We start from the raw sequence: 27,655 nt of genomic DNA, 5'->3' as shown, positions 1-27,655 counted from the left end.
TTACCAATCACCGTTTTATTTACCCCAACCTTTAGGCAGCTAATATATGCAACATGCAATCTTAAGACTCCTTGCCATGTAAATGTTTCCTGTCACTCTTTCCTCTCTCCCTCTCTCTCCCTCTCTCTCTCTCCCTCTCCCTTTCACTCTCTCTCTCTCTCTCTCTCTCTCTCTCTCTCTCTCACACACACACACACACACACACACACACTTTTTCTGTCTCTCTACCTCTCCTTCTGCCTCCAGCCCCTCACTTCACATCTGTTTATTAACCCCAATCAAAGAGTGTAATGTATGTATGATTTTACTGTTGTAGCCAATATGATCATTGTAATTATAGTCTGTAACATTTCACCTAATTGTTATCAATAAGTATGTAAATGTTTCCTGTCATATAATCACTCTTTCCTCTCTCCCTCTCTCTCCCTCTCTCTCTCTCCCTCTCCCTTTCACTCACACACACACACACACACACACACACACACACACACACACACACACACTTTTTCTGCCTCTCTACCTCTCCTTCTGCCTCCAGCCCCTCACTTCACATCTATTATTAACCCCAATCAAAGAGTGTAATGTATGTATGATTTTCCTGTTGTAGCCAATATGATCATTGTAATTATAGTCTGTAACATTTCACCTAATTGTTATCAATAAGTATGAAGTTTAAGCCATTTTAACATTTCACGTGATTGTATAAACGAGTACGAATGTTTGCTGTTTTAAGTTGTCAGAATTGGATTTATATACCACCTGAAGTACACACACGTAAACAAACACCGCTAAATGCTTAAAGCAATTATTCTGTAATAATATTGTTATGATGTATATTCTTTGCACTTTGCGATTATGTCTTCACTTCTGCTATACGAACCTTGCAGCCAGCTGATTCCAGACGCCATATTTGTTTACAAATGTGGCAGTATACATGTGACGTGTTACGACAGCAAAAGGAACCTGTGATCACTGAAGGTACTGTAGTTTACTTATTCAATGTTTACCATTAGATATCAGTTTAATTTTTCGTCAAAAGTAATCCTAAACCATATTCTGAAATAGCGTTTCGTTTCTCCACTAGGCAGTGCCACAAGTTCCTCCAAAAATCGTAACACAACACACACACAAATGTAATACTTACTAATGTAAATCCACCCGATGATGGAGGTTTAAACCTTCGAAACGCGTCGTGGAAATAAATAAAACGGTGACTGGTAACAGTGAACTTGTTGTTTCATTTAAAATAAATAAATAAATAAAAAACCCCATGTACGTGGCTTATGAAGCTTAGAAGCCGTGGTGCAGGAGATCAGCGCGTGGGACCGTATGTCTTTTTATCGGCCGTTGAAACCACTGGCAGCGGTTGGCTCTGGCGAGCATAAGGAAGTGCAACGTGTTCCCGGCGCTGTGGTGGAGTGGGAGAAGTTGAGTACCCACCACAGTTTTCGTTTGCCTGTCCGCGGGAATGTGGTAATTGCTTCTTCGTCGGGCCGTTTCATTCACACCTTAATTGGGTGATTTAAAGTCGGTGTCGTGTGTCTCTGTGGTTCAGAGTCTGTACAGGCACCGCCCATGCTACATCTTCTGGTTTTGGGTAACTCGGGGAGATGGTGGCTTGAAATGCAAGTTTTGGGGCTGATCAGCTGTGGCCCCGTAGACCACCAGTAACTATTTCGACTATTGTGATCTGGGCCCCTTTAGACGTGTCACTCCCTCACCGAGTTAAGGAAAATTTTTTTGGGAACTGCCTTTAATGTGAAGGTTTGTCTGCTGGCTTATTCACATTTATCTTGTAACAACTGACAGGTGTAATATAAGTTATTCAATTGGCAAGAGGCAACTATTTTAACTTTGGTACAAACTACCTACTTAAAGGTTTCTTTAAGAAATTGTATATATATGACAAGTTTAAAATCTTATTATTGCGAAGTTGTTGACGTCATACCTAGCAATCTCCTTTTCACAAAGAAAATTTGTCAGCTACTGGAAATTGTTTTTGAAATTGTTTTTTAAAAAATGCCACTCATAAAAATTTATTATTGAGAAAGTATTTTAAAATAAAAAAGGTATCTTTAGTAGTGGGTGTTATTTCACCAGCACCTCATGGCCCCTACTTCCACGATAACGTTTTGGAATAACATGTGTACTTGCGTTGTTGTTCGTGAACCGCCCTAATTGATGGTTCAAGAGCAACGTCGAATTTCTATACAGGGTAGTCAGACACAATATGAAAAGCCTTTGTTCTGTTGTACTGAACAATATTTGTTAAGAAAAAACTTCATTACGTTGCGTCGTTTCCGAGTTATTTAGCACTTAAGTTAACCAATCACTTACTTGTTCGCGTAAATACAAACACTTCCACGCGCCAAATGCGGCGATGCTCAGACATCTCTGGGTCCGTGAATGAGCACCTGCTGAAATGCTCATTACCGATTACTAAGTCCCTTTTTCGGAAGTTAGAGATGCAAGCTAGGTGAACGAAAGTTACATTTGCGCCGTTTTAGGGAACAAAACGAAGAAAATGTTTGGCGACGCCGCCTATGGCAGGTTGCTCACATTTGGCTAAATTGAATGCTTCGTAAGTCGAAAACGGCGCAACGTATAGAATCTTTTTCTTAACAATTATTTCTTAGCACAGCTTCCCCAGCAACACCCTTGTAAGCTTCTCAGATATTTTCTGACCCCTTACATACCAAATTCGCAAGCTCGAATGAATACTTTGTAGCAGACAGATTGAGGTCTTCTCTTTTATAAATCTACGCCGGGAAAAAAAGGAAGAGAAAACGCACTGCACCAGCAGCAGAGCCATGGAAAGTTTAGAGGCGGTGGTAGTTAGTGCGGACGTGGAACTCTGGCCAAGACTTCCATTACTCGTATTCTTCGCCCTGTACAGCTCTCCATTAAGCCGCGCTGCCTCGCATCGGAATTTATGCCTGCTTGAGAGAGGGCGTTTGAGAGCGACTGTGTGTGTGTGTGTGTGTGTGTGTGTGTGTGAGTGAACGCGCTCTTCGGTTCGTCGCGCGAGCTGCGCATTACTTCCTTTTGATTACTCGCCGGGCGACAAGCCCGAAATCGGCGGCCGGCGCGGTGCAGGGAAATCCCCTGCTCCTCTCCCCCCTCCCTCCCGCGCCCAGCAGCTCCGCGCCTGATTGGCACCGGGGCGCAACCTGGCGCGCTGATTGGCCGCCTGATTGCGCCCGCCGTCGCGCTTCACTCTTGGGCTGTTCTCACGTGCGGCGGCCGCGCCGGCCAGACAAATCGAGTTTCTGACGCTGCCGCCCCCGCCTCCGCCCTCGCGCCGACCACCACCGCCGCCGCCGCCGCCGCCGCCGCCGCCTGAGGGCCCACCCGCCAATTACGGCCGCCAATTACTGTATGCGCGGCCGACGCCCAGGCTGCGGTTCGGACTGGCGTCGCTGCCTCTGTCTCGACCAGACACCAGACACACTACTTCATCAGCGCCGCAGGTAACGTGGGGTGTGTCTTGGTAGAATTCGAGTACGAAACAGTCCTCACAAATCACCGAGCGCGCATACAGACAATACTTACGCCCTGTACATAATACTCAGTCTGATTTACGTAGGTCTTTTCCTTTGCTCATGTCATTTTATTTCTGATGACGCAGAAATGCGAAAGCTAACTAGTGTCTTTCAACTGTGCTCTAAATCACCGTATGATTACATTTTCTCTTTGGGTGACAGAATTCAATCAATAAAAAATTATTATCTTCTTCTTCCTTCTTGCCCATTCCTGTTACCCTACAGTGTAGGTATTGTTATACAGGTTATGGCAATGTTAATAGTAGCGGGGGACTGGGGGGGGGGGGGCGCTGTGTACCCCATCTAGCTGCGTCCAGAGTAAATGACGTGTACGGATCCCACGCTGATGAGCAATACTAAAGTATAGGTCGAACGAGTGTTGAGTAAGCCACCTCCTTTGTTGATGGACTACATTTGTAAGGACTCTCCCAATGAATCTGAACCTGGCACCCGCCTTACCAACAATTAATTTTATATGATCATTCCACTTCAAATCGTTCCGCACGCATACTCCCAGATATTTTACAGAAGTAACTGCTACCAGTGTTTGTTCTGGTATTATATAGTCATACAGTAAAGGATCCTTCATTGTATGTATTCGCAATACATTACATTTGTCTATGTTAAGGGTCAGTTGCCACTCCCTGCACCAAGTGCCTATCCGCTGCATATCTTCCTCCCTTTCGCTTCAATTTTTAATGCTGCACCTTCTCTGTATACTACAGCATCATCCGCGAAAAGCCGCATAGAACTTCCGATCGCCCCTTGTGTTTTGACGACCCGGTGCATAGCAACCAAAGACCATTGTGATAAAATTAGAGAAATCAGAAATAATTCGCTGTTCATTTATCCCACGTGGTATTCGAGAGACACTTAACCGTGAATCGCAGAGTAATTATGTAGAAGCAGAGGTAGACTGTTATTCCGTTTCATTTTGAAGTTAACAATTTCGTCAGAATCTCGTTTTCCGTTAAAAATGAACTCTTGCTGTGGCTCTTGTGGAACTATCGCTTCGATACACGATAAAGGAGGATTCATCCGATACGTAGCGTTTGGCAGCCTACGGAAAACTGTGAAAATGAACGCAGGTTGACTGGTATAAGTAGCACCTCTCTGGACAGTCGACTGTTTTCTTTGGGGACCGAGGTTTTAAACACTACGCGAAGCTTTCGGCCGGGGTAATTTTGCTGGTTTGATCTTCTACAAGAAAGATGAATCTTCCGCAGCTAGTAAAGTGAGCCTCTAGGGCACACATACTCACAGCTTTTGGGCGTTTTGCAATAGTTTACCTGAGTGCTTAAAACCTAAGAATTTCAGGAAATACTGCAAAGTTTGTGGATCAAAACCTTTAACAACATCATTGCACACTATTGACCAAAATTAGATACATCAGTAACTCGCTATTAAGACTGCAACCGAACTACAGATGCCTCTGTACCTTCGCTAAGGGATTCTTCTACGTCCTACTGCCATGTACCATCACAGACACAAATCTCTCGCTCTTTCTCAGTTTTCCATGTTTGATTTCTATAGTCTCATATGTCGCATGATTTCTTTTGTGTGTGTGTGTGTGTGTGTGTGTGTGTGTGTGTGTGTTTCATTTTCCATGACTGTACGCGTTCTGCCGGTCTATTAATCACGGATTCTCTACAGCAGCAACTCTTTTGCAGGTTATTTCAGTGCTTTCTAGTATATTAAATGTATTCTTGTTAAGTGTATTTATGGATACCTAGGAAATGATGTGCCTGTTTGAATCTGTAGATGAATCTGATTTAGGTATAATTGCGCTGTTTCCTCCTGGCCATAATATTAATCATGTTTGATCACCATAAATGGGCAAAATAAAACTGGACCGGAAAATTTTTCTTGCACCTTGAGATAAACAACCCAGCTTAAATCAGCTGCAGGTGTAAGTTGAGTTTCTGATCGTAAGGTGCGCGAAATATTCGTTGGACCACTCCTACTTTGTCCACCCCGAATCTCTTAGCACCGTCCGAGCGAGAAGGGGCATTTGCCCAGCACACTGGACTCTCATTCCAGATAACGGCAGTTAAATCTTCGTCTTCCCGTCCAGATGACTGTTTCCTGGGTTTCTCTAAATAGCCTAACACTGTTGCCGGCATGACAGCCTGGAAAGAATACGGCGGATTTCCTCCCAGAATCTGTGCTTGGTTTCCGTCACTAATGACTGCGTCATTGACGGGACTTTAAACCATGACCTTACTTTCGTTAGCGCCTAAATGGTATTGATGTCGACGAGACGCTATAACATCAATTCTTTCGACATGTGATTCCTACTTATTGCTGTGTCAGTCAAACAACGTCTATAGCTCGAACAAGGCAACGTTGTAATTGAGAGTTTTCGATGGTGATTGTGAGGGTGGCAGTCAGCCACGCTTAACAAGACTCTGCATGCAGATGCAAAACAGGCAACAAAACGACTACATGGAGCTCGAGAAGGATCTGTGATTAGCTGACGACTTGCGCCTTTCATTTGATTCGCTAAGCCGGCATTGGTAAATGAGAGAACCAGGTTGCAACTCAACATCTTGTTGCATTGAAGAATGGGTGTTTGAGCATGGCCCTGCGACCCCGAAATTAGTTGCAAAAATATTAGATAAGTAAAAATATTACAAAGAATATAGTGTACCTGTGGATTTGTATACTGACTGAAAAAATTTGCTACACCAAGAAATAGTTAATGTAGACTAATGAAATTTCTGGAATACATTTGTATAGGTAACATATTTAACTGAGTAACATGGCAATATCACAGGTTAATGTAAGCGTGAGAAAAAGCCATTGCAAATGCCAAATGCTGGTAAATAAATAACTGGTGTAACCGCCAGAATGTTGATTGCCAGCATGCAGACGTGCATGTATTGCGTTGTAGAGGTGCCGGATGTCAGTTTGGGATGGAGTTCCATGCCTGTTGCACTTGATCGGTCAATACAAAATAAATGGTTCAAATGGCTCTGAGTACAATGGGACTTAACTTCTGAGTCTCCTAGAACTTAGAACTACTTAAACCTAACTAACCTAAGGACATCACAAACATCCATGCCCGAGACAGGATTCGAGCCTGCGACCGTAGCGGTCACACGGTTCCAAACTGTAGCGCCTAGAACCGCTCGGCCACCCCGGCCGGCTCGGTCAATACAGACACGGCTAATGCTTTTAGTGGATGGCGCTGGAGTTGTCGTCCGATGATGTCTCATATGTGCTCGGTTGCAGACAGATCTGGTGATAGAGCAGGCCAGAGGAACATGTCAAATCTCCTACGAGTATGTTGGGTTACAACAGCACTATGTGGGCGGGCGCTAGCCTGTTGGAAAACACACAGCATGCTGTTCGTGGATGATAACACAAGTCGAATCAACAGACTAATGTAAAAATGTACAGTTTGGGTGTGTGAGATAACCACGAGCTTCCTCCTGCTGTCAAATGAAATCGTAAACCAGACCATAATTCCAGACGGAGGTCCAGAGTGTCTAGGACGCAAACAGGTTGGTTGCAGGCGCTCAGCTGGCCTTCTTCTAAACAAAACACGGCCGTCACTACCACCGAGGTAGAACCAGCTTCCATCAGAAAACAACAGATCTCCATCGCGCCCTCCAATGAGTTCTCGCTTTAGACTACTGAAGTCGCAAATGACGATGGTTTGGGGTCAGTCGAATGCACGCTACAGGGCGTCTGGCTCGGAGCTGTCCTCGAAGTAACCGATTTGTAACAGTTCGTTGTGTCACTATGGCATCAACTGAGGTTCAGATTGCTGCTGCATATGCAGTCTATGATTCGCCAGAGCCTTACGCCAAACACGATTGCCTTCCTTCTCTGTAGTGCCATGTGGCCGTCCGGGCTCTGTCTTCTTGCGGCCGTATATTCTCGAGACTATCGCTGCCACCAGTCACGAACTGGAGCTACATTCCTGCGAAGTCTTTCTGCAGTATGGCAGAAGGAAAATGCAGCTTCTCGTAGCCTCATTACACTACCTCGTTCAAACTCAGTGAGGTGCTGATAATGACGTCATTGTCGCCTGAAAGGCATTCTTGACTGATATCAACTCACCACGTCCAGTCCGAATGGTAACCAACGCTAGCGACCCTTACAGCGTGTATGCAAAGCAGACCTCATTGCATCCTCTCAATGGCGCTACTATCGCCACTCTTATGTGACTGATGCGAAATCGAAATAGATATCATCTTTGAGATGCAGAAACACGCATACCAACTTCGTTTATGTCACACATCTCCTTGTTGGTGTTGCAATTTTTTTCCCGCCAGTATATTTCCAAGAAAATACTTAATCAGCTACTAACCCGGAAGTAGAATCCTCTACCGAAAAAAAGTCCTGAGAAAAATTTTGATTATTAGTTAGTGGTGGATTAGGCTCACAATTTGGGTCGCACACTCCGCAACGACAGGAATATGTGGATTACGTGTGATAAATCGCACGACACCAGGACATAGCAGGGGCCGAACGCACCATCATTTCACAACTATGAACCACGTGTTGCAGGTTCCAGTCTAGACGTGCTCAAATTGCCCTTCGCGACTCTTTCTGCAATTGAATAACGAAAGATATTTCGCTCAGTAACTACTGGTCAGAATGCAGAAATCTGCTGCAAGTCAACCTGTGTTTGTGTGTGTGTGTGTGTGTGTGTGTGTGTGTGTGTGTGTGTGTGTGTGTGTAGAGGAGGCAAGAAAGGATTGCCAACCGGTCTAAGCCTCCGGCCGAGTCAGGGGCAAGAAACTGGCGTGAAGAACGGCTAAGAAACCAGCCTACGTGACCCGCCGAGAGAAGGCTGAACTACGTCCGTGTGGAATTTCGCGGAGCAACAGCATCAATCTACAACACGCTAATGAGCCGCTATTACTAGTCTGCAGATCTCCAGTCGTTGGGGCGCTTCCCCGGGGCACTCATATTCATATCCACAATTCTTCTCTTCGAACTATACGCGCCTCTCAGCCGGTGTGATGTCCTGCCGTGTGTGTGTGTGTGTGTGTGTGTGTGTGTGTGTGTGTGTGTCTGAGACAGAGAGAGAGAGGGAGGGAGAATCCAGACAGTGCGAAGGTCATAGCCGACAGCCAGACGTGGCTAATTTTACGTCCAAGTCGACCTCTGGAACGATTCGCTCGCGCAGCCAGTTTCGCAAAGGAGAGCTTCGTAGGGGAGACTTTTACAAGGAACCTGTTCCTCCTTTTGCAATATATATAGGCGTACCAGTCCACTACGACGGCGTTATACTACCGACGCACTTGTCGTAAAAATTTCGCAGTAAATTCGTTTTTACAGTCGCCAACTGTGAAAAAACACCTCGCACTTGCATTCCAGCTACAGACAATCTGAGACAAAGGTAATTTTCTCTGCCCGACCACCGTATGCGGATGCCTGACAATGTTATGCTATCGTAACTATCATCTTCCTCTTTCGAGAGACTAATTTTTACGATAGTTTTTTACTCTCGCTAATACTACTGGAAATCTGCACCATCTATGCAGTACTCGTTTGAGCCGGTATCTTGCTTGAAGCTTTTAACGTTTTATGACTGGAAACTTGTTACTGTACTTCGCTTCACTGTGGTAATAATTGTTCAGGTTGTAACACAAGGTGGTCGTCTTAGATAAAAACGAAACGCAAGTTATTACACTGCATATACGTCGCGATGTACAAAGATAAACATTGTCTTTGGAAATAAATACAGTGTCCTCCGGTGTGGATACAAATACCCTTACGTCAGATAATATCCATATCGTTAAATTAATTTGTGAATGATAAACGTTTTTGTGGCTTTTAATTACGCTTTTTTTCTCCCGCTAACACCAGGGAACATCTAAGTATCAACCATTATTTTTACATATAGTTATACACCCTGTATGAAACGTTTGAGTAGCAGTCTTTATTTTTGTGCTGAACCAAAATTTTCTTGATTTAGACCATTTTTAATCGTAACGCTTTAAACGCTGTAAATGAAGCCAATCGCACACATAAGTAAAGAAATTTATAGAGCGGGAAAAGTTTTAATTCAAAAATATGTACTGGGTTTGTTTTGATTAATGGCTGGCCGTGGACATTTCTGTGGAAGAAGCCAATTCTATTTCAATATCACGTCCGTGGCCAAAGTAATGTACAGTGGAATGCTATTTCACAGCTTTTGCATTAACACGTTCGCATTTAAAATTGTATCCCAGAATTTCCTGGGGCTCATATCAAAACAGTGTCATGACAGAACTCTCAGATTTTAGTCTCGTTTCGTTGGCTTGGCTATACGTTTCAGCAATAAAATAAATATGGATCACATGTTGGTGCAATATACTTGATTACAATCCACTTTGGCTTTTTATTCATTCAAGTAGGTTTTAGCTTGGCCTTGTAGATTACATTCCAGACTGTCTGATCTGGGAATATACTGTACGAGCTGCTGACAGATAATAGAACTGGTGAGCTCCACAACTTTTCGCAGCAATACTAGCCACTTAGTGAAGCAGGTCGATGTTTGCATCGGCACAGTAGGGTGGTATTACGTATTAGTCCTATACGAAGTACACAGAGGTAGTGTTATGAGTCAGAGATAGGACTTGGTCATCAGTGGGAACTAGTTCGCTGGCGACAAGTTCTTTTTTTGGAATCGGTTTATTTTACAAGTTCACTGTCACTTTTTTATCTAATCATATAATACTGTATGTCTGTATCAAATTTTAATTTATTTTCACACCACCACCAGCCAAAAACTGTTGTTAAAATGTTGTCATTCAGTATCTGTTAATTAATATTACCAGTTGTTAATACATACAGAGTTTAAATAATAGTAAAAAAGTTTTAAAAATGCCCTTCAAACGCTTCAGAAGATTACAGGCTGTGCCTCAGATGCTGAAACGTGAAAATGGTGCAGAAAGCTGTTTGGATACATTCACCTAATTTTATTTTTGTTACAACTCATAGAAGAAATATGTACAAAAAGTTAAACGACATTTGTAAATCTTAAGTACTTTTTTTTATCCACACTCTGGGATAACTAAACAACCAGTTCTAGCGAAAAGAGGTTCTTGTTAGTTTTGATATACAGCGTGAGGACAAAGTCTTGCCCTGATTATAAAAATTTATAACAGAATAACCATTTGACATAATAAGTTACATTTGATGCCGTTAAATAGGTCAGTGTTACTAGTTTTTTGTAAGACCACTTACTTTAGTAAACCTCAACGTGTGCTTCCTTATCAGCTCGGAAAATGTCGAGGCGGTGTTCCAGTTCCCAGCAGGTGTTTCGTAACATGTGTTCTGTCATAGTACCCACAGCAGCTTGTATCTTAGCCTTCAGTTCGTCGTCGTCAGCAACTGATGTGACGAAGACTCTGTCCTTGATACAGCCTCAGAACAAAAAATTAAGGGGCGTAATTTCTGGAGAGCGGGGTGACCAGGGTGTTGGATCGTTCCTTCCAATCCACCGATCCTAACATTACTCCCCCCCCCCCCTCGTGAATTAGACACAGGACAGAGAAAAAGCGGTTTGTTGCTTTAATTTTGGACACCAGTGTAGGTTACGATTCAATTGCTTTGATGAGGTATTTAAGTGATAGATTATGTTTCGAATCGACGTTTCGTAATTACAGTCAAGAGGAACCGACCTCATTGCAGAACATTTGGCAATAATCCGCACGTGTCGACACCGTACGCTTTTTGTGGGATTTGAGAGTGATTACCTATTGTCCTATGTTCAATTACATAAGGTGTCCATGTCCATTTTTCGTCGCGCAGATATATATAAGTATGTGTTACCGTGACAAAGTTCTTTATTTACTTGTACTCATAGAGCGTTTACAGTATGAATATTGGGCTATAAACAGTCATATGACAAAGCGTAGCTTCATAGGTCAGGACTTAGTCTAACTACTCTCGATTATGCACTGAAGCGCTAAAGAAACTGTTACAGGCATGCGTTTTCAAATGCAGAGATAATTAAACAGGCAGAATAAGGCGCTGCGATCGGCAACGCCTATATGAGACAACACGTGTCTGGCGCAGATCGGTTACCTCTGCTACAATGGGAGGTTGTCAAGATTTAAGCAAGTTTGGACGTGGTGTTATGGTCGGCGCACGAGTGATGGGACACAGCATCTCCCAGGAAGCGATGAGGTGGGGATTTTCCCGTACGACCATTTCACGAGTGTACCGCGAATATCAGGAATCAGGTAAAACATCACATCTCCGACATCGCTGCGGCCGGGAAAAGATCCTGAGAGAACGGGACCAACGACGACTGAAGACAATCGTTCAGCGTGACAGAAGAGCAACCCTTCCGCAAATTGATGCAGATTTCTATGCTGGATCATTGATAAGTGTCATCGTGCGAACCATTCAACGAAACATCATCGATATGGGCTCTCGGAGCCGATGGCCCACTCGTTTACCCTTGATGACTGCACGACAAAAACCTTTACCCCTCGCCTGGGCCCGTCAACACCGACATTGGACTGTTGATGACTGGAAACATGTTGCTTGCTCGAATGAGTCTAGTTTCAAATTGTATCGAGCGGATGGACGTGTACGGGTATGGAGACAACGTCAAGAATCCACGGACCCTTCATGTCAGCGTGGGACTGGTCAAGCTGGTGGAGGCTCTGTAATGGTGTGGGGCGTGTGCAGTTGGAGTGATATGGGACCCCTGATACGTCTAGATATGACTCTGACAGGTGACACGTACGGAAGCATTCTGTCTGATCACTTGCATCCACTCATGTCCATTGTGCTTTCCGACGGACTTCGGCAATTTCAGCAGGACAATGCGACACAGCACACGTCCAGAATTGCTTCACAGTGACTGTAGGAACACTCTTCTGAGTTTAAACACTTCCACTGGCCACCAAACTCCCCAGGCATTAACTTTATTGAGCATATCTGGGATGTCTTGCAACGTGCTTTTCAGAAGAGATATCCACCCCCTCGTACTCCTACGGACTTATGGTTACCCCTGCCGGATTAGTGGTGTCAATTCCTGCCAGCAGTAGTTCAGACATTAGTCGAGTCCGTGCCATGTCGTGTTGCGGCTATTCTGCGTGCTCGCGGGGGCCCTAAACGATACTAGGCAGGTGTACCAGTTTCCTTGGCTATTCACTGTAGACCACTTACCACTGACATACATTTTACATCGGAAACTGTTAGAAATGAATTAAATGTAAATAAATGAATGGTTGAAGCAAGCGTTCGTGGGAAACAGTAAATACGAGTTCGAGTCCCGGCGTGGCAAAAATTTTCTGTTGCCACGACATTGTCAAGAGACGTCTTTATTTGTTCGTCTGGAATGTGAACACCGCCCTGGTCTCTGCACAGAGAGTTCACACTGGGCGTTTCTCCTTAAAGCGGCGCTTTTCACGATGACGACCGCCGAGATGCAGGGGACGGCGCGGAAAGGAGGTCGTGTCGGCTCGGCTGGAGATTTGCATGCGCTCAGACGTAACTCTTGTGGCGCTGTGTGGTAGGGCGGTGAGGGGGAGGGGGAGGGGTGGGGGTCTAGGGGGGTGGGGGAGCAGCAGACTCGGTGGACGGCTGCCAAGGCGTCGCCAAGCGCGGCTATTAAGCGGCGCCTCTGGTCTGGTCTGCTCTGCTCTGCTGCTGCTCTCGCCTCGAGCTCAGAGAGGCCAGCTCCAGAGGCGGAGGAGTTCGCGCCTGCGCACGCCGCAGCCTGGCGAGACTCAAGTGCCGCCTGATGGGTCAACACAAATTCCGCTGGAGGAACGTTTTAAGTGTTCCGCTCATGTCCAGAAAATTTCTTCTTTTACGTGTTCTCGGTATACTGTCGGCTGGAAGAGCGACTAATACACTTAAGAAATAAGATATGTTTTACTCTACAGTCGTAATATTTTATTATTGCCTATTGGATACCGGTTTCAGTACACAGTGACATCCTGAGGCCATCCCATAATCAAAAAATACCAGTATATAGTTAGAGCAACATTGCAGGACTTCACGGTAAATGATGACAGCCAAAAAAATGTTGAAACATTCCAAGAGAAATTTACGAACTTTTTTCCCTCTGTTACAGAAAACGTATGGTATACAGTGTGGTCCATTGATTGTGACCGGGCCAAATATCTCACGAAATAAGCGTCAAACGAAAAAACTATGAAGAACGAAAATTGTCTAGCTTGAAGGGGGAAACCAGATGGCTCTATTGTTGGCCCGCTAGATGGCGTTTCCGTAGGTCAAACGGATATCAACTGCATTTTTAAAAATAGTAACCCCATCTCTTATTACACATTCGTGTAGTACGTAAAGAAATATGAATGTTTTAGTTGGACGACTTTTTTCGCTTTCTCATACATGGCGCTGTAATAGTCACAAACATATGTCTGACAATTTTAGACGAACAGTTGCTAACAGGTACGTTTTTTAAATTAAAATACGGAACGTAGCTACGTTTGAACATTTTATTTCGGTTGTTACAATGTGAACTTATCATTTCTGAGAACGCATGGTGTTACAGCGTGAATACCTGTAAATACCACATTAATGCAATAAACGCTCAAAATGATGTCCGTCAACCTCAATGCATTTGGCAATACGTGTAACGACATTCCTCTCAACAGCGAGTAGTTCGCCTTCAGTAATGTTCACACATGCATTGACAATGCCCTGACGCATGTTGTCAGGCGTTGTCGGTGGAGCACGATAGCAAATATCCTTCAACTTTCCCTACAGAAATAAACCCGGGGACATCAGAGCCGGTGAACGTACGGGCCATGGTATGGTGCTTCGACGGCCAATCCACCTGTCATGAAATATGGTATTCAATACCTCTGCACCCCGCACGCGAGCTATGTGCCGGACATCCATAATGTTGGAAGTACATCGCCATTCTGTCATGCAGTGAAACATCTAGTAGTAACATCAGTAGAACATTAAGTAGGAAATAAGCATACATTACACCATTTAGATTGCCATCGATAAAATGGGAGCCAATTATCCTTCCTCCCATAATACCGCACCATACATCAACCCGCCAAGATCGCTGACGTTCCACTTGTCGCAGCCATCGTGGAGTTTCCGTCACGCAGTAGTGCATATTATGCCGGTTAGCGTTACCGCTGTTGGTGAATGACGCTTCGTCTCTGAACAGAACGCGTGCAAAAAATCTGTCATCGTCCCGTAATTTCTCTTGTGCCCAGTGGCAGAACTGTACGCGACGTTCAAAGTCGTCGCCATGTAATTCCTGGTGCATAGAAATGGTACGGGAGCAATCGACGTTGATGTAGCATTGTCAACACCGACGTTTTTGAGATTCCCGATTCTCGCGTCATGTGTCTGCTACTGATGTGTCGATTAGCCGCGACAACAGCTATCATACCTACTTGGGCATCATCATTTGTTGCAGGTCGTAGTTAACGTTTGACATGTAGCTGAACACTTTCTGTTTCCTTAAATAACGTAACTATCCGGCGAACGGTCCGGACACTTTGATGATGTCGTCCAGGATACCGAGCAGCTTACATAGCACACGCCCTTTGGGCATTTTGATCGCAATAGCCATACATCAACACGGTATCGACCGTTTCCGCAATTGGTAAACGGTACATTTTAACACGGGTAATGTATCACGAAGCAAATGCCGTCCGCACTGGCGGAATGTTAAGTGACACCACGTACTTACACGTTTGTTACTATTACAGCGCCATCTATCAAAAAGCGAAAAAAGTGGTCCAACTAAAACATTCATATTTATTTACGTACTACACTAATATGTAATAAAAAATGGGGGTTCCTACTTTAAAAAAACGAAGTTTATATCCGTTTGATCTATGGCAGCGCCATCTAGCGGGCCAACCATAGCGCCATCTGGTTTCTCCTTTCGAGCTAGACGAGTTTCGTTCTTTGTAGTTTTTTAGTTTGATGCTTATTTCCTGAGATATTTGACCCGGTCACGATCAATGGACCACCTTAGAAGGTAGTTCCCTACTCCCGCCACGCAGTGACAAACAGAGCACAGCTATTCGTGGGCTGTTGAAGGCGTAGGAACAGGAGTAGGGAGAGTCACGACTGCCGAACGTGTTTTGAAAACTTGTTCAAAGGGGGGGGGGGGGGGGCTCTGAGAACTATGGGACTCAACTGCTGTGGTCATAAGTCCCCTAGAACTTAGAACTACTTAAACCTAACTAACCTAAGGACATCACGCACATCCATGCCCGAGGCAGGATTGGAACCTGCGACCGTAGTGGTCCCGCGGTTCCAGACTATAGCGCCTAGAACCGCACGGCCACCCCGGCCGGCGAATGTTGTGGGGCGGAGCGAGTGAGAAATAACTGGTGCGCGCTTATGTTTGAAGGCTGTACTTTCAGGTGATCATAGCTGCGTACTATTGGAATAACAGTTGTAATTTCCCCGCGGGATCGATTCTTATGGCGTGTACAGGATGAGGCATTTATAGTGTCGTGTTCATTTTGCTCCGAAACGGAAGAGGAAATTCGAAAATTTTTTCCTACAAAATTTACAGTATTCATAAGAGGACATAAGAGAGTGACTGTAACTCGTCCTTCATATGGCACTCTCAATGTTTTATCAGGGTCTAATTACTTTTTTAAAATGAGATGGTGTATTTTCTTCCACGGAATAGGAGAGGTCATTCAGTTTTGAGTATAAAAGTTGTAATACATTTATCCGCTAGGGGTGATAGGTGATGTGATATTGGACAAATAAGAGAGCAAAAGGTTTTCACACATTTTGACTTCACTGGCGTCCATTTACGTACAATACGTATAGTACATGTACACTGCATAACCACAATTCCTATTCACATTAGAACGAATTTCAGTTTAGTAAATGCTCAAAGTGACGACCATGAACTTCAATGAATTTCTGAAAACGCGGTTTAATAGACTATTGAACAGCGCTCAACATTTCTTTGCTGTCCGCCCCTGGTAGCTAACGGGCCGGGTTCGATTCCCGGCTAGTTCGGAGATTGTCCCCGCTCAGTGACTGGGTGTTATGTTGTCCTTATCATCATAAATTCATCCGCGTCGACACGCAAGTCGCCGAGGTGGCGTCAACTCGAAAGAGTTGCACCAGGCGAACGGTCTACCCGACGGGAAGCCCTAGCCACACGGCATTTCCATTTCTTTGCTGACATTTTGACGTAAATTTTCGCGTGTGGTTGGTATTTCTTAATAAACTACGTCCTCCTTGGATAACCACAAGAAAAAGTCTGGAGGAAAGGTGGGGGGGGCGGGGAACGAGCAGTCCAATGGATAGGCCATCTACATCCTATCCATCGGTCAGGATAATCCCTGTTTAGTATTTCTCGAACTATAGCTGAATAATGAGATGGGTAACCATCGTGTTGATACCAAATGACAGCCCGTTCCACAAGGGCCATGCCTTCAAGCAAAGCAGGAAGTTCTTAATTCAAAAACTTTCCGTATTTCCTGCTATTCAGTTCACCTTTAATGAAGTATGGTCCAGTGTTACGTAATTCCAGAATTCCACACCAAATATTCATGCTCCACCGCCTTTGATGCTCAACTTCCCGCAACCACTTTGGATTTTCCACTGACGAATAATGTGTATTATGTCGGTCCACTTGAGCGTCATTGGTAAATATCACCTAAACAGAAAATAAAATGTTGGAAAATGTATCGTTTTCAATTTGTACTAGAGCCCAAAGACTAAATGCAACACGCTTCTGGAAATCATCCCCACGAAGGGCTTCATGTAAACTAACGTGATATCGATGGAATTTATTACGCTTAAGTATTCGAAGAACACTCCTTCGCGAAATTTTCGAATCAAGCTCCAATCGACGGGAACTTACGTGAGGATTAGCGGCAACTGCAGCTAATACAGCGACTTTCGAATTTTCCCAAAGAGCATCTTTTCTTCAATTATGTTTTCTTGGTGCGTCAACTCCCGATTCTCAGAATAAGTTCGCAAGTCGTTGAAAATTTCGTGCTGGTGGCTGCCCTCTTTCAGGGTACCGTTCTCCGCGTAAGTTGCAAGCTGCTCTATCGTTCCTATGAGCTTCAACATAAATGTGTATCATACCGATTCTCTCATTAATCGTGTATCGAACATCCACGATAAAACTAAGTGTAGTTTACGGAGAATAGTAGGTAATGTTCTTAGGAGGTTTAAATTGGCTCTAGATAAATTCGTACCGATGTCAACAAAGCTGTAAACAAAGTATCTTAATGAGAATACAACTAAAACATCAACAAACCAGCTTACGTAGACAAATGGATACTCTTCATTGAATAACGATAACAAAATAAATATATAGAGAGAGAAGTCTTAGTGTGTGGAAAGCATTTGCTGTCATATTTGTCCAATATGGTTCAAATGGCTCTGAGCACTATGGGACTTAACTACTGTGGTCATCAGTCCCCTAGAACTTAGAACTACTTAAACCTAACTAACCTAAGGACAACACACACATCCATGCCCGAGGCAGGATTCGAACCTGCGACCGTAGCAGTCCCGCGGTTCCGGACTGAGCGCCTTAACCGCGAGACCACCGCGGCCGGCTTGTCCAATATGACATCACCTATCATCCCATTTCCGTAAGAGAAAGTACACCATCCCATTTACAAAAAGTAATTTAACCCTGAAAAAACATTGAGAATGACATGTTAAAGACGAGCTGATGTCAATCTCTTTATGTCCGCTTATGAATACTGCAAATTTTGTATGGAAAGATTTTCGATTTTCCCCTTCGTTCCGAGCAAAATGGCCTTGACGCTGTAAACGTCTCACCCGCTGTATCTTGCACATACCTTGAAAGTGTGTTAGTTTCTCCTTAAAATATGTGTCAAGTTGCTGCTGTTCGCTTGTCAGCGTTAGCATGCCTTCGAGAAACACAGGTAATTTTTTTTAGTTTTTAGTAATTTTGGACTAGAATGTGTTCAGAATCTGCTGTGAGACTCTAATACCCCCAACAAAATCTAGTAAGTAACTTTATTTAATCACAACAACACAGCGATGCATTTTTTTGGACGTAGCACCGAGTCTACATTCGGCAACGATCTATAGATGTCTGTCATTGACTGTTATGGGTATTTAACGTATTGCAATTATTTTCTAACATAAATAGTATTCCGGTGGAACATTTTGCGAAATTTCGGTGAGACACGAATTTTTTAAACCTTTGTTTTAATCTTAATTTGCCCTGAACAATGCACTCATCGAATATAAACTTTTCCTTCATAAAATCCAAGTTCAGGACTGAGGAGGCTACGAGAAAGAGTCACAAGAGTATCACGTATCAAAAATGTGTTTCAGAACATGCAGCAGTGAATTAATAGTTTTGCAAGAAACTAATTTCGGTTGAGTAGCGAGTTGAAAAATATACAGGCAAGGGAATGGTCTCGGCTTTTGTACCAGCCTGTACCATTTGTCTGTGGCGTTAACAAGCATCAATACACCCGCGTCGGGCAGCACACGAGAGAGAGAGAGAGAGAGAGAGAGAGAGAGAGAGAGAGGGAGGGAGGGAAGGGGGACGGGGTGTTGAGGCAGCAGTCAGCCAGCCAGTTAGTTATACGTCGGCAACTGGACAGTTGTTAATCTATCGCGCCAGCCAGCAATATGGAGTGGTAACCGCGCATTAAGCGTCTCTATCGGTTTCTGGATAATTGTTTTTGTGTGATCAATCGGTTAAGCTGAGTGGAATGAGGATGAAGTGAGGCAATTACGTAAACTGCGTGCAAATCATCCGCGCGCCGCCAGCACTACTTGTCGCTCTGACGTCACTAATGAGCGGCAGACAGCGCAACCTTCCGGCGGAAACGCTCGCCGCCACACATTTCCCGCGGCCACACCGTCGGTGTATTTTCGGTGTCAGAATGAGGCGCAATTTTACGAGATCCAAGAGCTGATCAAATTTGTAACCTCGGGTAGCTTTCCGCAGCTATCGGTAACACGTCTAAAGAAGTCGCCTTGTCAGATACAAAGACATATGCAACGAACAAAATTTAGGTATAGAAAGAAGCAGACGCAGTTCGCATGTAACCAAACAAATAGCTGCAGCGAGGTCCTGTAAATACGAATTCAAAGCAGTCAATAAGTAAGAGTAACGTTGGGTAAAAGCAAGAGAACTTCACTGAAGACTAAATAGGATGAAGCCGAATCCAAAAATAGCCTGGGAAACAGGACGAAAGTGAGGAATTTTTAAAGAGCTTTAATTTACCAGTATCTCCCAACGCTTTCCAAACTTTGCAGAAGTTTTCTGCTTACACTGTGAAACTAACACTTCTGGAACAAAAGGCTTACCACAGCCTAGGCGATTGATTTCACTACAAAAAAAGGCAAGTTTACTGTTTAACGCTCGTCGATAGCGTATTAGAGACGGAGAACATTAGGTAAGGATGCGTAAGGAATCAGTCCAGTCACTGCAAAGGAACCATCTCCGAATTTGACACATGCGATTTTTGGAAACAACGTAAAACCTAATATTGTATTGCAAGAAGAGGATATGAGTCGTCGTCCTCTCGAATGAGAGTCTAGTGGGCTAACCACTACGCCACCTCGCTCTGTGCTTCCACTTTGAATCTTTCATTCTTCCCATGGTGTTGAGTAAACCACTTGTCCGCGATATTCCTTTCTCCATAAGTGCCAGTCTAGAAAGGTGTGAATACGAGTCTTTCTGAAGTTGTGTGACTTATGGCATAATCGAAATTTAGCGGATTTCTTTTCGTTCTCATGTGAATAACTGCACACTTCTCTTTATTCAAGGTCAATTGTCACTTTTCACACCATACATTCGTTTTGGTCATCTGATGACTTTACTAGCGGTAAATAAAATCATCGTCTGAAGCAATCTAAGAGGGCTACTCAGATTGTCCCTTATGTCATCAATATAGATCAGGAACAATAGAAGGCCTGTAACACTTCCTTGGGGAACGCCGGGCATTACTTCTGTTTTACTCGATGAATTTCCGTCTGTTACTACGAACTGTGACCTTTCTGATAGGAGATCACGAATCCAGTCGCACAACTGAGGCGATACTCCGTAGGCACGCTGCTTCGTTAGAAGTCGCTTGTGAGGAACGATGTCGAAAGCCTTCTGGAAATCTAAAAATATTGAATGAATTTCACATCACCTGTCGATAGCAGTCACTACTTCATGAGTATATAAAGAGCTAGTTGTCTTTCACAAGAACGATACTTTCTGAAACCGTGCTGACTATGTCTCAATAAATCGTTTTCTTCGAAGTACTTCATAATGTTCGAATACAGTGTATGTTCCAAAACCCTACTGCAAAACGACGTTATTGATATAGGTCTGTAATTCAGCGGATTACTCGTACATACCTTTTTGGGTATTGGTGGGACTAGAGCAATTTTCCAGTTTTTAGGTACGGATCTTTCTGTGAGCGAGTGGTTCTATATAATTGCTAAATATGGAGCTATTTTATCAGCATACTATGAGTGGAACCGGACCGGAGGCCTTGCCTTTATTAAGGGATTTAAGCTGCTTCGTTACTCCGAGGATATCTACTTCTATGCCGGACAATGTGGCCGAGCGGTTCTAGGCGCTTCAGTCTGGAGCAGAGCGACCGCTACGGTCGCAGGTTCGAATCCTGCCTCGGGCATGGGTGTATGTGATGTCCTTAGGTTAGTTAGGTTTAAGTAGTTTTAAGTTCTAGGGGACTGATGCCTCAGATGTTAAATCCCATAGAGCTCAGAGCCATCTGAACAATTTATCTACTTCTATGTTTCTCATTGTGGTGTGCGTACTGTAAGACTTTCGGTACACACTCCATCAGATTATTTGACTTGTCGCTCTAACGAAGTAGGCGAGTGTCAGCAATATGTCTCGTGGTCTTATCGTGGCGTGTTTATCTTCTGCCGTTAGGTCAGACGACAGAAATGCCACTTGCACGCTTAGAGTAGCAGATTGACGGTGACCAACTTTTAACAGAACTTGATTAAATTTCACACACATTTATTAAAATAATAAAAATCATAGATATTACGTAACTTGATTCTGGATGCTGTTTACAATTGACAATCTGATGTTCCTTTGGTCTTGGTACGTTAATCTTATTCTCACATATCTCTGATACTTGACAAAGTGTCTATACGTTTATCTTCATGGCTATGTTCAGGAATATGATACTCTTATTAGGCGCAGACTGAAACTTGAGTATAGACTGGTACCGACAAATGCAGAGTAATGCAGACTGACGCATCGGAGGTCTGTACTCTCGTTATAATACCTCGCGCGTTCAGGTATCACTGCGCGAGTGCGATCCGCGAGGAGAAAAGGTTCTACGTTAGCAGCAATCTCATTGGCTGCGTTACATATTAATACGCAGATCGGCGGAAGCAGAATTTGGTCCGTCTCTAAGACAGCGCCATCTCGTAGTGCGGAGACGGACGAGCGCTGCGCCTGCGCTGTTGTGCTTAGCGGGGCGCGCTCTATTGGGAAAGTTGTGTACGCGCTAACTGTGTACACAGCACTCATCTTGGCAGTTGTCTTGATTGGAATTCAGGAATTATTACTCCGTCTTCTTTGGTGAAGGAGTTTCGGAAAACCGTGTTTATTAACTCCGCTTTAGTGGCACTGTCATTAGTGACTTCGCCGTTGTTATCGCGCAGTGAAGGTATTGATAGCGTCTTGCCACTGGTGTGCTTTATGTATGACCAGAATCTCTTTGGGTTTTCTGCCAGAAAGGAGGCCAACGTGCACGGCGAAAGAATGCCATTTCCGGCGGGCAGCTGAACCTAACTCGTGGGTTACCTCAACCAACAACAGCACACGACATTTAATTTTTAAAGACAAGGATTTTCCTCCGGTAACAGTCTGACAGGCACCGGCGCGACCAAGAACACAGTCTGGAGGTGGGGCGGTTTTTTGCCCCAGGATGCGGCCGTTAATTGGTTCGTGAGACTCCTGACTGCGTGACGTATCCGCGGTCCGCTGCGGCGAACTCTGTTTGGAGTGGCCCAGCCGGCGCCGGACGTGCGCGCCGAATCGCTCCGGCTTCACTCCACCAGGCCGCCGCCGCCGCCGCCGCCGTCGCATAATATTGGTGCTGGCCCCGGCGTGGGCGGAACTCCCTTCTTCCCGGCACCCGGACAGTTTAATTAAATGCTTCGGCTCCGCATTAAGAGATCGATTTATTGTGTGGAATCTCCGAGTACGAGCCGCCTTGCCCGGCGCACAATGAGCTCTCCGTTTAATTCTCGCCTCGTCAGCGGAGGGCCTCGGCGGTGCAGGGACCGGGGTAAGGCGTAGCGGGTAGCGGGTACGGAAGGGGGTGCTCCGCGGTGGAGGTATTAGCGTCGTCGAGACGCCACTCGGCTGATGCCAATTACGCCTGATTCGACGCTCTCCTCGTCCGCTTCTACCCCCCCCCCCCCAGCCCTCCCCCTCCTGCGCCTCTTACCAACTACTCTGGTGGCAACCAAGGTACAAGGTACTCGCGTCACTGGAGAATTCTGTAGCTGCGCCTGGCGACGCAAAGGTATCGGCACTTTTACGACTAATTGTCAACGTGACTGCCAACTCAGATTATAGCATTTGGCAAAGCATTTCTACAGATTAAATTGTAAATGCCGTGTGCCTAGGGCCTCCCGTCGGGTAGACCGTTCGCCTGGTGCAAGTCTTTTGAGTTGACGCCATTTCGGAGACTTGCGTGTCGATGGGGAAGAAATGATGGTGATAAGGACACTTTTTTTTCACTAGCTGCTTATTTCTTATGACCCACCGTCTAATTTCTTATGGTGGGTCGTATGTTGCCACTTAGCCGCTGTGACTTGGTCCGGGATCGGTGAAAGGTCTCTGTTGGATTCGTTTGATGTTAATTTCTTAAATCTGTTGTCATTTACGGCATAAATTACTCTTCTAAATTGTCTGTGGTGTTTCTGACTATCTGGTAGGAGACTGAGCAGTGGAACGTGTTACTTTTACACATAAACAAGAACGATCTGTCTCGCTACTACACTTTAAAACACAGAGTATATGTAATTCATGTCACACAGTTTCATACGGAACCTACATCCGCTTTCTTTTATAAACTGTATATGATAAAATACTGTCATCCCCCTTCCCGTGTGTGTGTGTGAGAAGATGAATGAGCAAATGTATTTCTAGTTGCATGCTTGATGGTAGCAGACAAGCCTGTCTGCTAGAGAACAGTAGGACCAACGTCGGAACAGGTAGCTACGATTTCTAAAAGCAGAGAGGTTTCTATTCTTAGTATGGTCCTGTCCGTCCCTTGTCATGTTGGTATAGCAAGCTGCCTCTCTGGTCACTTCCGTTTGTACCTGTTAAGCACCCTCGGTAGGGGCCCAGGCAGTCGGTCTGCGGCGAGCGTCTGAAGTGGTAAGATCTCCAGCTAAGCGAGTCTCTGGTAAATCCATAGGACAATGGATTTCTTAAGTTCAGCCTAACTGAAAATTTAATCACCTTTATTTCAGGTTTAGATCTAAAATATCTTATGTTATCTTAAATGGAAAAGCAGTGTAATTCGAGTGTGAAGTTCAGAATATCTTCCAGTAGTTGCTTTATCACTATTTTGTGAGTAAAGTGGAACCACGTGTTGATGATACGTAACTCTAAGATCATCAATCTTAAATGCGAATGTTTGTGAGATTATAACGTCTCCTCTTGACAATATTTTTCAATATAGCAACTTTTCTTTGTGTTCAACCCACGTGAGGTGTACTTTGTGAGACCAGTAACATGTGCTTATACAATTGTTTGACCCATCAGGTTAATAGTAAGACGATAGTAATCAGTTCAAGGTTTTTCTTTTGTAAATTGCGTTTCGATGTAATTTAGTTTAATTATCAAAATTAATGTGGAGTTACACTCTTTGTGTAAACCAAGTTGACCACGTGAAGCATGTGCTGTAATCATCAAAGTAGCCCTCAGCTACTCTTTTCTGGAAGATTTCACAGAGAGTTAGTATGAATTTAATTTACCAGTGTGTGGTAATTTCATGACGGACAGGATTGCGCTACGAACGTAACTTCTTTGGGTGAAAATTGAATCGGTTGGTTGTGGTTAATTTCCTCTTGCATATGTTCCAACGTTCTTCGTGTGTTATTTTATGAATGCAGTGTTGTATGCAGTCTCCCAATCTTGGCTCCATATTTGATGTGTTCCGTAAGATTACAAACTCACATTTTCGGAATCCTAAATAAGGCACCAGTTTAGTTATGAATCAAGTGTAATATGCTGAAATTTTAACGGAACAATGATCAATGTTAAAATAAATGTCCAAATGTAAACTGATTTATTTCCTTTTATTTAAATTCTGTTATATATATATATATATATCACCGGTTGTCGTAAGATGACTATTAAAAGATTATAATTAATGTTAGTCCTTCTGGAAATTTGGTAAGCTAGACTGGATACCTGGTGAAACAGTTAGTCAGTAATGCAAGGTTAACTTCCCCAGATAGCTCACGGCTTTTAACTCCCTTTTATTGTCTCGAATATCAGCACCGCTTTCAAAACAAATTAATGCATCAACATTACACCGGTGCGACTGAAAGTAACACCACCCCGGTTCCCGTCCCCACCCACACCGTTCCCCGTGTCCCGCCACGTGGAGGCGGGCTCTATTTGTTTACATCCATTTGATATCTTTTTTTGTGCAGCATTAGAAAAACTTATAACTAACACAAAGTCTAGTTTGATATTAACAAACAAAACGAAATTATATATTTATTTAGATAGAAGGAAGGAACAGAATTGAATAGAGAAGAGATAGGTATAATATTGCCCGTCACCTGGTTGTGGGCGGCGGCTCGGGTCTTGGAATGACCCTCAAGATGCTGGCCATCGCTCACCATGCCTTTAACATCTACCATCCTAAAAACTAACTTAAGTAGGAGAGATTAGGGTACGTTAAAGCTAGAACTAAGACTAAGACCTCCATGTCCAGCCTGCTAAACTATTTACGATATACAATAGAGAGGTAACTGATTTTGTGCTCGGCTCAAAGTTGCTAATGGAAGGGTATTTATGGTAAAAGTAATAAAGGTAATGACGCTAACGGTTTGTGTTGAGCCTACAAGGCTCCTAGTAGAGAACATCAGGCGCAAGCACCTCCCGGCCCCGCCGACAGCACGAACTGAACAGTGGTTTTCCCGGATCTACCAAAGATATCCGTCGGGTTGGGCTCAAAAGAGAGGGACCACAATTAAGATCCTTCCATCCAGACTGTGCGCTGCCTCTTAACGGAAGGCGTATGTCCCTTGAAGAGATACCTAGCCTTAATCTCTTATTAGACATGGAGGTACTGTTATCTATTTACATATAAGGTGCAATCTGTTTTTAGGATTGTGTGTGTCTTGTGCACCTCTTGTCGGTTGTTCCAGACTGTTCTTTGAAGTGGACTTGGTTGACACTATGGATCATCCGCGCTGGACGCTTCAATATCTGTGTTGGTGCCCTGGTCTGTATCTGTTTCGTGGAGGTACTGTTATCTATTTACATATTTACATATAAGGTGCAATCTGTTTTTAGGATTGTGTGTGTCTTGTGCACCTCTTGTCGGTTGTTCCAGACTGTTCTTTGAAGTGGACTTGGTTGACACTATGGATCATCCGCGCTGGACGCTTCAATATCTGTGTTGGTGCCCTGGTCTGTAACTGTTTCTTCTTCATCACTCCTAGTGCTAATCATGTCTGTGTCCCCCTGGGCATCATGATGTCTGTTTGGACCGAAATGGACAGAAATGATGATTATGATAAGGACAACACAACTTCCAGTCCCTGAGCGGAGAAAATCTCCGACCCAGCAGCGAATCGAACCCGGCCCGTTAGGTGTGACATTCGGTCGCGCTGACCACTCAGCTACCAGGGGCGGACTTCTACACATTGAAAAATCAATACATTGAGAACGATGTAATGTTACGAGACGATATAGAGCTGTCTCGACTGGTTTCGAAATGATGCAGCAATCGTGTATTGTGAAGTCTCAGGGTATGTGAGTAAAAGTTATCGAACAGATCCACAGAAGGAATGAAAAATAGAAATCAAAATCAGCAGCGAACTTGAATTTCATTATCTTTTTACCATCTCCGGTGTATATTTGCGACAAACAAGGAGAGCGTCGGCCGCCCGCGGTGGTCTAGCGGTTCTGGCGCTGCAGTCCGGAACCGCGGGACTGCTACGGTCGCAGGTTCGAATCCTGCCTCGGGCGTGGGTGTGTGTGATGTCCTTAGGTTGGTTAGGTTTAAGTAGTTCTAAGTTCTAGGGGACTTATGACCTAAGATGTTGAGTCCCATAGTGCTCAGAGCCATTTGAACCATTTGAAGGAGAGCGCCTGTGGGGTGGGATTTTCTTTCTGAAACCACCTATTCTATGAAGTAGGCTGGGGCCCTCAGTATTACGCCCTGCAGCCACTCACCGTGATGGTCCTCGTTTGAGAATAATCGACAAAAAATAATTTTACGTAACCCTGATCTTTACCAGATAGCTCTTATCATATAACTAAACCCTGGTGCACACAGAATCCATGCACAATTGAATGGATTTGGATTTCATTGTCTTCTCTAGCAAGTTCACGTTTATTCTGAAAAAATTCAGGTGTGTTCTGAAGCATCTTTTAAATATTTTTTACTGGCGATAAAAATGAGTGTTCACCTGGCTGTCACTGTGGAGCACATTTCGGTAGAATACCTTTCGTTGTGCATGTAGCTCTTCCAGAACTATTCACAAATATTGTGTCGCATGAAGAATCGTCAGAACTCACAAACATTTCAATAAAGATTTAAATAGTACCCTCCCCCCCCCTCTCCCAATGGGACTCGAACCTATACCCTTCATCACGGAATTGACACAACTTGGCCGCCACGCTATTGCAGCGTTTAGAAAATCAGATGCTTTTAAGGTTATATGAATAACGACAAATTCTTCTACCTAGATTACTCGCAAACGAGGTCCTCGGCAGGCTGACTGGCTGTAGGGTGTGATACCTGGAACCCTAACCTACACCACTGTATACGAATTTTCCAAAAGTCTATCTCCCCCTTCATATTGTCACGTGGCTCACTTGTACTATTTGATAATCATCATCAGTAGCGGCTCAGTTCTGCGTCTTAATCACATCTTTGCTACAGTGGAACGTATTTTGTATCATATACAGTCCAACGGCTCCTGATAAAACTTGT

General features: G+C 44.2%; 1 protein-coding gene and 1 long non-coding RNA gene across 2 annotated transcripts in view; one reads left to right on the top strand and one right to left on the bottom strand.

The window, feature by feature from the left end:
- Positions 1-27,655, bottom strand: part of LOC126088196 (loricrin-like) — a 704,388-nt gene that overhangs the window by 361,833 nt on the left and 314,900 nt on the right. The gene's annotated exons all lie outside the window — the stretch shown is intronic.
- LOC126088133 (uncharacterized) lies at positions 25,224-26,197 on the top strand. Its single transcript, XR_007519945.1, has 2 exons — positions 25,224-25,777; positions 25,958-26,197. It is a non-coding gene; the product is annotated as an uncharacterized LOC126088133 (long non-coding RNA).

This window comes from Schistocerca cancellata, chromosome 6 (genome assembly GCF_023864275.1).
Source record: "Schistocerca cancellata isolate TAMUIC-IGC-003103 chromosome 6, iqSchCanc2.1, whole genome shotgun sequence".
Classification (NCBI taxonomy): Eukaryota; Metazoa; Arthropoda; class Insecta; order Orthoptera; family Acrididae; genus Schistocerca; species Schistocerca cancellata.
This window is presented reverse-complemented; position numbering and strand designations above follow the sequence as displayed.